General features: G+C 42.3%; 1 protein-coding gene across 5 annotated transcripts in view; it reads right to left on the bottom strand.

Annotated features, from left to right (window-relative positions):
* The window catches only part of APBA2 (amyloid beta precursor protein binding family A member 2), an 83,604-nt gene extending 75,391 nt beyond the window's left edge, over positions 1-8,213 (bottom strand). The window contains exon 1 of one of the 5 annotated variants that reach the window (XM_054516241.1): positions 8,192-8,213. The gene's annotated coding sequence lies outside the window, so the exon portion shown is untranslated. Of the gene's footprint in view, positions 1-3,717; positions 3,849-3,927; positions 3,944-7,956; positions 8,068-8,191 lie in introns of those variants that run through there. The other 4 variants (XM_054516242.1, XM_036389566.2, XM_054516240.1 and 1 more) reach the window with 4 other exon arrangements.
* Between the last annotated feature and the right edge of the window lie 5,802 nt (positions 8,214-14,015).

The following is a 14,015-nucleotide window of genomic DNA, read 5'->3' as shown; positions in this document are numbered from 1 at the left end:
CAATATTGTAGCAGGTTGCTACATTACTTAATTACTACTTTAAATAGGAATATCATTGAATAGAGGAAAGTATGTAACACCATGGACTGTTGACTGATAAAACAGCTCGTTCAGAAACTCTGGATGACATCTGGCTTGTTTATATTAATCAGGAGTGGTTATGAGTGTTCAAGTACCATCAGAAAGTAAACTGGTAACTCCTGCTTAGTACATTCAAACAGATCCTAGTTAATAGTAAGGAACTTATTTCTACCACAATTGCTGTAGCACTGCAAATCACAAGAAGTCCAGAATTAAAGGTATCATATTGTGCACAAATGTTTAAAATACAAACTCCTAGTTTCTTCATTCCTGGAGCCTGAGTATAAGCTCAAAGCTGTGATTCTCACACATCAGAAGCTGGAGCCTAAACTAAACCATGAAATATTGTAGGAGTCCCAACACTAAAAAATGTCAACATATCTAAGTTAAATCAATGTTGGCTCAAGAATAAGACAGGTATTTTACTGAATTGTGACAAAAAACTTTAAAAGCAAATATAGATATATGCACAGGAAGGAAAATAATACAGTTGCAAAGGTATAGTAGTGGTGTAATACATAATTCCCCTCCATCTTCCCCCAAAATCAGTATCTCTTAGTTGGCGGGTCAGTTATAATGCATAAATTGAATAATAAATGGAGGACAAATACCAAATTAAACACATGCTGTAAAGATAATTTATTATCACTGCAGATAGGTGTGGAATAGCTGTGGGAAAACCTTAAGGTGGTCTCTTTCCAAGTACTGAAAACAACCAGTATCACAACAGATAAGTTTTACTTGGTGAAAACTGAGACTTCCACCTACCACTGAAAATATAAAGAAAACCCCTTAATTATTAAAAAAAACCAAAAAACCACAAAAGCCAATCAACCAAACCAAAAGGCAAGCAAACAAAAAAATTCCTACCAATACAACTGAGTTAAAGACACATTCCTGATACTACACAGGTATTTTCATGGCAACTCTTCCATCAATAAAGCCAGTAGTGATTAACCAGAAATGAAGAATTCTGCCACCAACAACCTTCATAATGCTGGAATCTGCAATACAATGCAAATCACTATTTACTACGAAGTGTTCCCTTCCAGTGCTCATTTTATGCCTCTAATGCAGCACTGAGCATGGAATTTCTAGTCACCAACAGAATTCCTTCCCTTTCATTCATCTAATATGCAACAGCTCTTATCTCCTGGGCCATAACATGTCAAATACTTCTACATAATTAAAGCCACACTGATTGACTGGCTAAGAATATCACAGGGATAAGTTTCTTTTTAAAGCTGCCTTATCTGTAATCAAGAGTTGTCTTCCACTAACACAAGATTTTGTGCCTAAAGGACATTTTATATATATCTACACACACACATATATAGAAATAATGTTCCTTTCTCCTCCACAATAACAAGAAAATATCATCATACTCTGATTTCCCTCTGTTGTATTAAATTGGAGAGGACAAAAGATGGCAAGAGGCACTCAGTAAGGCAGGCAAAATGCATATTTTTTTAAGTATGGAAACGATGATGAATATTCCTCCTTTGATATAAACCTTTACTGCACTCCCAAACAGAATCTTTCCAATATTTCATTGCTTCGTGCGTATCTTAGATTTGTTGTGATGATGGAGTTTATTTTAGAAAAGAAAATTAAAATCTGTAGAGGCCAAAAAACCATGAACAAATTGGTGATGAGGCTTATGTCTTGTCAGGTTATTTTATATTTTAATGTACTGTTAACAGTTCATTCTTTTTAAATACAAATCTAAGGGCAAATTTAAATATCAAGGCAAGCAATCTGGTAGCATGGCAACAATGTGCTATGCTGCATAGTAAGAATTTGGAACTATGCAAGCCTGCTTCTTTCCTATACTGGATCATTTTATAAGAGCAGAAATAAAATTATGTTCTTTGTAATTGCCTTGATGATTATTTATCTATTAGTAGCTGTAGTGGTCTTTGAAACTCAAGACAGCACAGCAACCCTGTGCAGAGTGGTACCAGTCAGAATGGCCACTCTTACCAACACAAAAGCTGCAGATTAGAAGAACAAAAAAGAAAAAAAAAGGATATGTTTAGTAGCAGTGTTTAATACAAGATTTCATTCCCAGGAGAGCAATTTGGTATGGATTTGAGGAGCATAGCAGCTCTGAAGCAGTCTTGCTTCTGCATGAGAAACAGGCAATTCCATCTCCATACCCTCCCCCAGATGTGTTGAAAAGGCATCTCTCAGCTTTCAGTGTATGAGTTTTGAGACCTATTTTAAGATTCTACTAAACAAAAAAGGTGCACTTACCCTTGCACTGAAATAATTTTTGTGGTAGCTCGTATCAGTGATTCTTGAGAGTAACATCAATTTATTGATACCATTTCACTCTTGGTGATTGGGACAAAAAGGTAAAATCCTGTGACATTCTAGAACAGAATCTGTTCTGTGCCACCCTCATTCTCTTCAGTTCATCCAGTAACTCAGGCATATTTTACCATGTTGCTGGAGCAGGAAAAGGCAAAGTTAACTATCACTTCTGATTTTCTGATCTTGAAGGGCACACTGGGTGACCAAGAGCCCACCCAAGCACCTTTGTTTCTGGGTAGTGGACGAAGGCAGTAAAGATGTGGATGGCATTGTGGGAATATTATTTTCTTTCTTATTCTTCACATAAAGATCAGGTACTTCCCTGAACCTGAACAGTGAATGCCAAACACAGCTACTCCTTCTGGGAGGTTTTTTACAGTACTGCTTGGATTGGTGCTGGCCCTATAGAACTTGTGCTTCTCACCAGGCATTCCCGTGTTACATAACATCCCTTGGCATTTTGGACTCCAGTGGTCAAATCCAGGTCTGCACCCTCACCAGAACACTCATGGTCAGTGTTACAGAGCTGTTATTTAGGTTGTGAGCTTGCTGCTGGTTTTGTACATTGAAGATAGAAAGAAGTAAATGTGCCTGCTATGACCATGTTATGAGTTCATAGCTGAATCTAATCTCTGTACTCAGGTGAAAGACTTCTAAATCTTTCTGTCTTACACTTAATCTTCATTAAATTAATAAATAAAATAAATCTTACACTAAATCTTCAAGGGTCAGCTCCTGTGAACCCTTAACACAAAGGTAGAATACATACACAAGAAAATCTTGCAGGGTCAGGTCTCTCTTGGAGAATATTTCAGAAATAAAAAGGATTTCACTCCTCAGAAATTATTAGGGTTACTGTACAATTGACTTGGGAAGAGAAACTTATACAAAGCTTGTAGCTGAGAAGTGTATCTGTGAAGAGAATCTCTCAGTAAAGGGAACAAAAGCAATCTGGAAAATAATGCAAATTGGTGATATGCTTACAAATATTCCTAATATCAATTCACAAAAAAAAAATTCAAAAACTCCATTCAATTAATAGACTGGAAATATTCAATCTGCCTTTTAAGTAATAAGCCAATATAATTTTCTATGTGGCTGAATCTTCATTATTAGGTCTGTAACTAGCAGGGCTATTTCCTGAAGGAAACTTCATCTTACTAATTCAAACCAGACAACTACCCTGAGATACTCCTCATGCAGCTCCCACTGCAAGCCTGGGTTGCTATCAGTGGATGTCTGCATTGCAGAAGTACTATTTGAAAATCCTTGTCTGGACTGCAAACCTCACATTGGTTATAACTGACATATTTTGTATACCTTTTTGCCAACTTTCCTCTTCATTTCCTTCTATTTCAAAAGAAAATGATGCCTTCATGCATGAGTATACTTCAGAGGATGCATCTCCAGCAGCATTTCACGTTATCTGAGGACAATGACACTTGCTCCCTGTCATCCCTACCTACAGGGCTTCTAGTTCTTCTCTTTAGCTTAGGTGGAAGCACCTATGAATCCCAGAGGTTTCCATACCGGTCTTTGCTCAGCTCTAACTTACTCCTCTTGAAGTGCAAATCACCTTCCTCTGCTGCAGCATGTGAATGAAGACAGTAAGTACTGCAACAAAAAAGGAAAGGAATGTCATGTACTCAAGTGACAGTGCATTTACCTACCAGCATCAGAAACAAACTGCTCAATCCATACGTTTTTTACCAGTTGTGCAAGGCCTTCCTTCCAAAAAAATAGTGTTGTTAGCCAAGAGAAGACCTAGGTTCAGACAAAACTGAGAATTTGAATGGAAGTTCTGTTATCATGGATGTCATGGCAAAGCTTAAGTGGTGCATGTTCAGCTTCTGCAGACAGCAAAAGCCTAAAGCACTACACATTTCACCAATCACATGGTGCTGTCTTGAGCTGCTTTTCATGCAGCTCTCATGGGTCCTCAGGAAAAAATAAATCATACATGTAATACTCTTCCCAGTAGACTAAAAGCATTTGCCAGTACTTATAATGAGCATTTGACTCAGTAACTGCAAGTTTTTTGAGTGTCTAAAAACCAGCAAATTCTGATTCTGCTTCCAGTTCTTCCTCTTAGCTTGTGAAGCTCATGTGACTGCATCAGTGCTTTATTTTCTCTAAATGTAACAACTACCATTACATCTCTTGCACAGATGTTGCAAGGCTTTAATTGCTCATCGTGGTGCCAAAAGATACCTCTCAGTAAAAGCTCTTGCTTGCAAGTAGTATGCAATTCTTTTTTGTTTATTTTGAGCAAGTATCTCTTCCTTGGGAGGCTTATAGTAAGGTATTAGTTTGTATTAATGTAGTGCGCTATTTCACACATAATAGAAGTCAATATATCCTGTATCCCATCTTTGTTGAGATGCATAGATTAGTCCTCGAATGGAAACTCTAAACCTTTCTTAAAAAATCTGACTTCTGGAAACACGTCTGCTTCTTGTCTCATGTACAGATAGGCACAAACAGAATCATAACACTTCAGATTGTTAGGAATGTCAGAGATCTCTTTTCCAAGATTCTGCTCAAACCAGGGTCATCAGTGAGCCCTGACCAGTTTGCTGAGGGAATTATCCAGTCTGGTCTTTACAGAGACCATACAACCTCTCTGGAGTACCTGTCTCCATGTATGATTGTCCTCGTGGGGCAAAGTATTTTGCTTGTATCCCGTCTGAACCTTTGTTTTAATATGTTCCTTTTGTCCCTCCTTCTTTGGCACATGCCACTGGGTTGAGTCTGGCTCCAGTTCCCTGAGGAGCTCTCCATAAGGACTGGAAGGCTGCTGTTAGGTCCCCCATAGCCTTCCTTTCTGCAGGCTAAGCAAGCCCCACTCCCCACCCTCTGCTCAGAGCTCGGCCCCCAGCCCCAATCACTTCAGTGGCTTCTGCAGAACCCCAGGTCTTTAATGACTCCTTGTACTGGGGGAGCAAAACTGGACCCAGGGTTATGAATGTCACCTACTGGGTGCTGAGCAGAAGGGAATAATCACCTCCCTTGGTGTCCTGGCTGCACTGTGTTCGCAGAGACCAGGATGCTCCTGGCTATCTTTGTTGCCAGGGGTTGTGGCTGGTTCTTGTCCAGTTTGCTGTTCACCAGCACCTCTGGGCCTTTTTGGCAGGGCTGCTCCTCTGCCTCTACCACTACCTCTACCAGTGCTTAAAGCATGAAATGATTGCCTTGCTTATTTAAACACAGGGAAATGGACTTAAAAACTCTGCAGAAGCATCTGAACCCTGATGTGTTCAAATGCAACACAACCAAGATTTTTTCTGAAACAAACCAGAATCCTCCATGTCTCTCTGTGACTTTCTCCAATTTCTCCACCGTCAGCACAGGAATATAAACTGAAAGATGTTTAAACTATGGTATTTTCACAAATTATTTCTTAGCAAATGTTCTTATCAGAACAGCTGGAGAGATGGTAAAATTATGCTTCTTGAAGTGGTTTCTCGTGTTCACAGCCTTAAGCAAAGGTCACTTTTTAAAGACCTACCTTGTTTAAATTCATGTCCAGTCCCCAACCTGAACCAGCATTAATCAAGTAACTACACAAAACATGCTTTTAAAGATTCCTCCTTAGAACTGTCATACTTTGACCAAAAGAGCTGAGCCTTTATGGCCTTTTCAAGAACACTTTTCCTTTACTATCAGAGGATCAAGAGGGAGCAATAACGTAGCTGCTGATGCATTTTTAAAAATAGCTTCAGATATTTCCAAGTGCAGTTAGGGGCTAAACTATCAGAGAATTTAGAAACTCTGACAGTCAGGGTTTATAAGGACAGTTCTGCAGCATGAAATCCTATGAGCTCCAAATGGACTCACAAGTACAGTGGCTTTGAATTCAGCAGTTTAGCTCTTGCAGAACGACATATGAAAGAAAGGCTCTTTCATCTTGTCTGTCCCATGGATGATACAATGATAAATTGCCATCTTATACTTGACATAAATGTCAATCTTTTGCTTCTCAAACACATAACCTGCACATACTGTATTTTATCTTAAGTGGCAATAGGACTTAAACTAGAATTCCTCCCCTTTAAAACTGTGTTATATTTGAAACACTGTGGCTAACACAGAACCACAAAAAACTATGACAGTAATTGTTTCTCTTTTTCAGTTCTACTTATTAATTAATGAGGGATTCTTGGGTAGCAGGCATGATAGATAAATACCTTTTCTATTTGAAACAGATTTCCCAGCCTCTCCTGGGAGATTATAGGGTGGACTTGGCCAGGTAATGTAACTGAAAACACTACTTGCATTTTTCAAACTGGTCACAGTAATTTCAGACTTTTCTTAAACATCACTGCAATGCACATTATCTCTGTACTATACACGTTGTATGATCTCTTGTCTTTATCTAAATTTCTTTTCTTGTATTTCTTCACTACCATGCAACAACCACCAAAACAACACTGAGGATGCAAAGTACATAAATCTGAAAGCACAGATTGCCAGTTGAGGCAAAATAAGGCAGTCTTTGACTTTCCAAGATGCAGCTCTAAATGCAGTATTCCCTTCCTTTCCCCCACCCCCATCCCTTTTGTTATGGCAATGCAAGGCACCACACACACACACACATTCAAAAAACTGTTCAATAAGAGGCAAACAGACCATGCTATAATATCTCGTGCTGTTTATCCCACCAAATATCAGGTATTCTTAATTGAACACCCTGTTCCCTCCAGATCTCATGATGAAGGGAACGGGGAAAGAGCAGATCAAAGGCTCTGATCCCTTTGCTAGAGTGGAGACATGAAATCAGAACGAAATACAAACTCCGAGCGGTATTGCATTACAGGAGGGCTCCTCTCGCTTTTCTTTTCACTCTTAATAAGACAAACGGACTTAAGCCTCCCGCCCTCCCACCAAACGCTGGCATGATGCGGATGCTGCACGGCCGGTCCCCGCGTTACCCGGAGCCGCTGTCCCGGCACGGCGGGGCTGAGGCGGCCGGGCCGGGCTCGGAGCCCGCCCCGTCCCGGGGGAGCCGAGCGGAGCCGCAGCCCAGCCCCGGGGGAGCCGAGCGGAGCCGCAGCCCGGCCCGGGGGATCGCCGCCTGTTGTCCCTCGCCTGCCGGGGAGCGGTGGCGGCGCCTCCCCGGGCACAGCGGGGACGAGCGGGAGTGCGGCAGCCCCCGGTGCCGGAGCCCCGCGCCGCCGATCGCGGCAGCGCCGGCCGCTCCGCCATGCCGCAGGGGCTCCCCTTCACCCCGGCTCCCGGTCCGCTTGCGGGCAGCTCGGTTGCCAGGGGATGGGGATGGGGATGGGGATGGGGATGAGGATGAGGATGAAGATGAGGATGGGATGAGGCGGGAGTAGCCGCTCGCGGGGAGAGCAGCCCCCAGCCGCGATTCGAGGGGAGTATCGGCCGTGCTGGCGGGGGCCAGGGTCTCCCCGCTCCCCTGAGGGGACCCGCGGGATGCTGCCGCCCCACCCCCGACGGAGCCGCCGGTGCCCGCGACGACCCCGGCCGGCGGTCGGTATGTCCGTCGGTCGGTCAGTCGGTCGGTCAGCCCCCCGCCCCTGCTCCCCCGGTCCTTACCGCGGTGCAGCGGCGGGGCCGGTCCCGGGCAGCGGGGCAGCCGCAGCCGCAGCCGCTCTTTTGTGTGGCTGCCGAGCGCCGCACACCGCGGCGGGCCCGCCCGGGAACCTGCCTGCGCCAGCGCCCGGGAACCTGCATGGCGCATAGCGCCCGCGCCGCCTCACGGCCCCGGCGGCAGCGAGCGGGGGGCGGCCCCGGGCCTCGCAGCCCCGGGGGCTCGGCGGGACGCACTGACCTGTCCGCCATCCACCGCCAGACCGGGGCCGGGCGCTGGGCCAGCTCCGCGGTGCCGCACTCCTCAGTGGCGTCCAGCCACAGGACGAGGAGCAATGGTCATAAACTGAACACAAGTTTCACCTCAGCGTGAGGGAGAACTTCTTCACACTGAGGGTGGCTCAGCGCTCGAAGAGCTGCCCAGGGAGGGTGTGGTGCGTCCCTCTCTGCAGACACTCCGAAGCCAGCTGGACGCGTTCCCGTGCCACCTGGCCCAGGTGTCCGTGCCTCCCAGCCCTGGCTCAGTGCTGGTGTCCGGGGCTGAGGGGAGCAGGCTGCGGGCCCGGCCCCAGCTCCCCTGCCAGCCCCCGGAGCCGCAGCTGCCACAGCGAGGTTCGCTGGGTGCCCCATCCCGCGGTGGCACTGCCCAAGGCCGCTCTGGGTCCCCAGGGAGCCGCTCTGACGCTGGGCCGGAGCTGGGGGTGTTTTCTGGGAGTCTCCACAGCATCTCTCTGCGAAAAACATTCCTGAATGCCATGTCATCCTGCCAGGTGATCACCTCACCTTTCCCTGCTGCTTGAGGTGCTCCAGTGCAACAAAAAACCAAACACCAAAAGTTTGAAAATTATAGCAGGGGACAGCAGTGGACTCAGTCATGTTCCATCATATGGCCAGATTTATGAGAACAAATCACGATTTTTGTGCTCTTGTGCAAATAATACATAGATCCACCCCTAAAGTTTAATAATGTCGGATTCAATGTGTACTATTTAAAAGCTCACTGAAGAGGGTTTCTCTAAGAACATTTCTTATGGTGGATGATAGACACAGTTGGTTCCTCAGGCCTTTTATTAGAAACCTCTAGATGTTTTAAGGACAGCTAGGTGATAGTGACTATTTTGTATATAAAGAAATGCATATCTTACGGCAATTCTGACTGGCTTTGCTAATAATGATGCAAATTTGAGATCGTAGCTAATCTTTCTCACTATAGGAAAAGTAAAAAGCTGTCCTAGTGTAATTATACTGCACTGCAATCAGTCAGGTATCAGTGTTTACTGTAATAGCTGTGTGCTCAGCATGCTGTGTGTTCATCTTGCCCTGGTGTTAGCATTAAGGCACATCCCATGTGCATGCACAGGTCCTTCATGGAAGCACCATTTTGTTGGGGGAGGGTTTTAGTTTTCAGTTTAGTTGTTAAGGTTTTTGTTAAGACTCTCCTTTTGCTGCTGAGAGGCTCTTTTCTGGCATGGTTTTTCTATGGTGACTTTTCCCATCTGTCCCTTTCTACATCCCAATTACTTGACAGATTTTGGTTTTCTTTTGAAGATAGTAAAAACTCAAATCATTAAATGTAGTGCATGTATGTTTTACACAAAGCTGCAGTGTATCTGCAGATAAAATCTGTAGACAGGTTGTTTAAACATTTGGCAAATGATCTTTTAATTAGTATTATTAATTCTCAAAATTGTTAACTTGATGAAACAGCCTCATATGCATAATAAAATCTCACTTTATCAAAATACCAAAAGCAGTATTTCCAGCCCAATAGGCAGGTGTTTTTTTAATGAAGTTACTGCAGCTGCAAGTATTGTACCACAACTGATCTCTCAAAGACTTCAGAGGTCCCAAAGGGAGTGGGATATATTTTTTAACTTTTTAAAATTTAAGTTTCTAACAAACATTCTCCCTCCACGTCATTTTGGAGACAGTGACTCAGACAGATGGTTATTATGGAAAATTACATACCGAAATGGAAGGTAAAAACAGGGTGCATGATACCAGTCCATGAATCTGTCTCTCTTACTCTTCAATTTCTGGAAAAAATCATTTCCATAAAAGCCAGCCATGGGTGCAGAGTTGGATATTCCCCTTATTTAATGCAAATTGTGCATCACCACATATGCTTTCAGGGTACCTGCAGTTACAAATTAGTTCAGATCTTAAAATCATATTTTGAACCTGTCTTTATTACTGAAAAAAATGCAATGTTAAAAATAAGTAAAAATTTTCATTCATGATCTACTTCATAGAAGATTTTAGTACCTATTTACTATTTTTGTGTTAGCAGTAACAGTTGAAAGGCCACTTTAGATTAGACCTAGAAAAGTCATTAAATGCTTCAAAATGTATCATTACTTTAAAATGTATCAGAGAACTCTTCCTCATTTGTAAATCTATGCTATGAATTTTGCAGTTAGCAAAGCTTTTTGACAATATACAAGATAGTGTAAATGAACATTAAAATTGACAGTTGACATAATTTTATAGATATTTAAGGATCATACAAGACACAAACATCCCTCCTTCACAATAAGAGAAATATTTATTTCATAATTTGTTCAAAGTGCTTTGAAAATGCTTGTCCAAGGTGACAGATTTGCATTCCTAAGTGATTGAGCTCTTCCATTGTGAAATGTCAGCCCTAAGTTGATTAATTTTTACATTGCTGTTAGTTTCCATTTTCATAGTAATTAACTAGTTGAACTTGATGATCTTATTTGGTTTAACAGCCTCAATTTGGCCAACATGGCAACTGCTTTGGTAAAAGAACTGGTATTGAAACAATTAATTCTGAGTTTTTCCTCTTAGTTAAGGGTTCCTATGTCCAACTAACCCATGCCACATCACTACAGGAAGAATTCCTTCTAAGGACAGAATCAAATGAAGTGCCAAGGATATCATTGTCCATACACTCCTAGGGTAAGTACCTCAACCAGATAATGTAAACATCTCCATGTTTCATGGCCTTTCTACGAGACTTCAGCTTGATATGGTAATAATGAAACCAACAGAATTCAGAATGAAGTTCAGGTGCATTAATAGCAGAACAAGCATGACAGGAAGGAACTTTTTGCAGAATTGCAAAACTGTTAGGTTATCTTTCTTTTAAAAAGCATGCAGATAGTTCTTTTCTCAGCTTTTTAAGTTTGCTTCTAGTTTTGTCTCATCATAAGGAATGGGATTCATTCTGCAGCCTGTTCACCTCCTCCCACCTAGGAGTGACTTGAGGGCTGCAGAGAGGAAGTAAAAAAAGATACTTTGCATCATTTAATTATGAGCTCTTTAGCTGCCTGAGTAATGTTGATGGAGTCCAGAAAAATGTGTCTTGTCTGCCTTGGGCAGCATAAAATGGGAACATGCTTCAGCTCAGAGGGGGAAAAAGGTACATGGAGAGACTGGAACAGGGAATTCACACTTGACAAATGGCACAAGCGTGAGAAAATTTACTGGCAAAATACTAACCCTCCATCTTCTGAGAAGCTTGACATTTCAGAGGTTTTGCTGTTTTAAAAAATCCACCAAACAGACAAAAAACAAAAAAGAAGAGCCTATCTTCCCTTCCAAGATAATCAGGCTCCAGCTATTTGAATCACTGTTGTTCTTCCCAGAAGTTGTATAATGGTGCAAGAGGGGTGTATGGTTAAATGTCCCTCTACTGAAAGGAGCAAATCACAGTTCTCTCATTCCCCAGTCTCCATCCCTGAAATTCCACTGTTTTTCTGGGTGTTACCCCCCTCTTATAATCATGGCAGTGAAAAAGAGTAAGGCCCATGTATGTAAGCCCTGTCCAGCCCCTTGGTAGGTCAGAACAACAACTTGTGAAGGCTGCCTGCCTTAAGGGGAAGGACTACACAGTTGATAGGGGCCGATTCTGTTCCCACTGAAGTCTAAGGGAGTAAAGTTTATGAACAGGAAACTTCTCTCAGTTATAGCTGTCTTCAGTTCCTTTGGATATTCTCTAAGTCTGTAGCTCCAGAAGGGGAAATTCTCCTGGCCTGTAGCACACACTCAGACAAGTATGGGGGTCTGATCCCATCCAACTTTAGGAGCTTTCAGGAACATGATCCAGTTTTGTGTACTGACTAATTTGCAGATCTAAACTCTCTTTTGCAGGGCTGGGGTTTTATGTGCATGTGTGTTGATGTTTTCTCAACTTCCACCTTAGGAGTAGTCAGTAAAAAGGTATGAACTGTGAGATGGGAGCACAATTCAGATACAAGGAGCAAAATGCATCAGCTGATTTAGAGCTGGGCAACCTCATGTCAGTCAGTCAGGAAAATTGCTGGTTACTAGCTAAAAAGTAATACAAGCTTCACAATCATCAGGTGGAGCAAGTGTTTACTTAAAAACGTCTGTTCTCTAGCACTGCCTTGTAAGTGCACAGTTTGTGGTGATTGGGAGTGGGACTGAGCCTCATCCCCAGTGGGCACAGCTGTGAGCAGCAGGTGAGCAGCACTGCCAGCAATGAGCCATGGAGTGCCCAGGGGCACTGACCAACACCAAAGGGAGCAGGGGGCACACAGGTGCAATGCATGAACGGTAAAGGTATAAAAGGTTGGGCTAAAGAACAAGGAAGAGCAGATATTTGCAGCCCTCTGAAGTGACTGGGTGTTCCTCTGTATGGGCAGAGGCCTGAAGCCTTCTGATGAGGTACGGTGTTACTGTGCATGGGTGAGTGCTTAAAGCCTGCTGAAATTGTGTGGGGGTGCTCTGTGTATCGTGGCTGTCTCAGCTGTGACACTACCTCAAGCTGCTTACTCTGTTGATAGATATCATACATAGAAGTCCATCTCCTTCAGACAGGCCAAAGAAATGGAGAATAAACTATGGGAGGACTGTTTCTGTTGCACCAAACTAAGGGTATTTGGTTTAATTCTGCTCAATTGTCTTAACCAGTGAGGCTTTTAGTATTGGCATTCCTATGCTGGCTTTGCAGAAAAGGTACCTTCTTTGACAGAAAGAAAAGACAAAAGCAGCTTTGCTCAAAGAATGTCTCCTAGAATGGCTGAATCATATTTTAGGAATATTAATTCATTCTGCATTTCCATCATAAGTGTTAGGATTTCTAAATTTAAGCGGTTTAGAATTTAGATCACAAACTATCCTCTAAACAGTGATTTGATGAAATGTAGGAACCCTGTGGCAGGCTGTGTTTTCCTTAAAATATGACAGAAGGAGTATTTATTTTAAGTACAAAACTATCTTGTTAAAAAAAAAAATCATGGCTTTATAGATTTTTTTTTGGAAGTAAAATTCACGAGGAAGTGCCAATGTCTTTAAAAGCATGTTCAAATCTCAGGTCAACATTATATTTGTATTTTGTTGCTGCAAGCATGACATACATTGCAAAAAATTCTATTAAGTCAGAAGTTGTTGACTAAAATCATCTTCATATCAAGCTGAAGATTCAATACTCCAAGCAGAGATGTAGGAAAATTTAAAATTCAGATTGTAGTTAAGCTAGGAAAGTATGACTTTTTAAGGCTTGAGAAAACTAAAGAAATAGTAAGTCTTCTATTTCTACAGCTGAAATGTCAAAACAAACCTATAAAAGAAAGCATCAGGAAAAGACTGCTTGGGTAATATACAGCAATAAGGTGAAGTCTGTTCATAAATAAGTTAACAAAACTGCCTGCAGCCTGTGACATCAGCATACTGGTGTGGTCTTTAATGCTAACAACTGTACAGAAGCAAGGCTTATGTGGAGTGTGTTTGCCACTGATTTTGTAAGTGGTTCTGCACAGGAAAGCCTTGTTTGTAAAGTAAGTGAAAAGGTTTATTGCTGGTTGTTCAGAAGGATGTCTCTTCAAGATGTCCTTCTCTGAGAAAGCTTGGGGAATAAAAAACAACTTTAAACAGCCCTAAAAATGAAAAAACTAAAATGTCACAACTGCATTACAGTGTGAAATATATGTCAGGTAAATAGTTTTCAGGTTCTCTTGTTGCATTGCCTGCATATCCACGAAGTTCATAAAACAACTAAATGATGATTTATGCATGGTAACTTCCTTGGCAGTAATTGTTATGGCAAGAAAAACTTATTTACTGATTGCAGACATCCA

Source organism: Molothrus ater, chromosome 13 (genome assembly GCF_012460135.2).
Source record: "Molothrus ater isolate BHLD 08-10-18 breed brown headed cowbird chromosome 13, BPBGC_Mater_1.1, whole genome shotgun sequence".
NCBI classification, from domain to species: domain Eukaryota; kingdom Metazoa; phylum Chordata; class Aves; order Passeriformes; family Icteridae; genus Molothrus; species Molothrus ater.
Note: the sequence above shows the minus strand (reverse complement) of the source record. Positions and strands in the feature narration are given on the sequence as shown.